The sequence below is a fragment of the Rhinopithecus bieti genome, unplaced genomic scaffold, assembly GCF_001698545.2.
Source record: "Rhinopithecus bieti isolate Rb0 unplaced genomic scaffold, ASM169854v2 scaffold_19663, whole genome shotgun sequence".
Classification (NCBI taxonomy): domain Eukaryota; kingdom Metazoa; phylum Chordata; class Mammalia; order Primates; family Cercopithecidae; genus Rhinopithecus; species Rhinopithecus bieti.
The window spans coordinates 16,393-16,945 of NW_016809524.1; positions in this window are offsets into that span (position 1 = coordinate 16,393).

Consider the following 553-nt stretch of genomic DNA (forward strand, 5'->3'; position numbering starts at 1 on the left):
CTTGTGCTGATTAACTCCAGAAACTCACCCAAAGCCTCCTCCCCACCCCTTCAAGCCCAGGATAAAGGGATCAGACTGTGGCTCTGACACTCCTGAAATGTTTCTCACGTGTTCACCTGCCAACCAGTCTGGTATGGACAGAAGATCCCTGGACCACGAACTCCGGGGCCAGGAGCTTCCTCTACGCACTGCCTCCTGCCAGCGGCCCACACGGAAAACAGGACCTCGGGACCCCCTCTCTTCCTGACCTCCCCTAGATTCTGAGCGGGCCCACCCTCAACCAAACCTCCCCTGTTTTGCTGCCGCGCGTCTCTTTTTCCGCCTTGGGAATTGTCCCCCTCGCCCCCAATCCTACTCCCACTTCGTCCTGAAGGGTGTCTGTCTGCTCTGATCGCCCCCACCCCCTTCCTATCCCTCCTCCTTTTCCTCTCTCGGCTCCGCCCCAGGCCCCGCCCTCTCCGCCCTGGCCCGCGTTCCCCGGCCTCTTCCCCATCACCCTCCCCTCCAGCGGGGACAGGGGTGTGGGGAGGGGCGCCGCGCGGGCTAGGCGCCC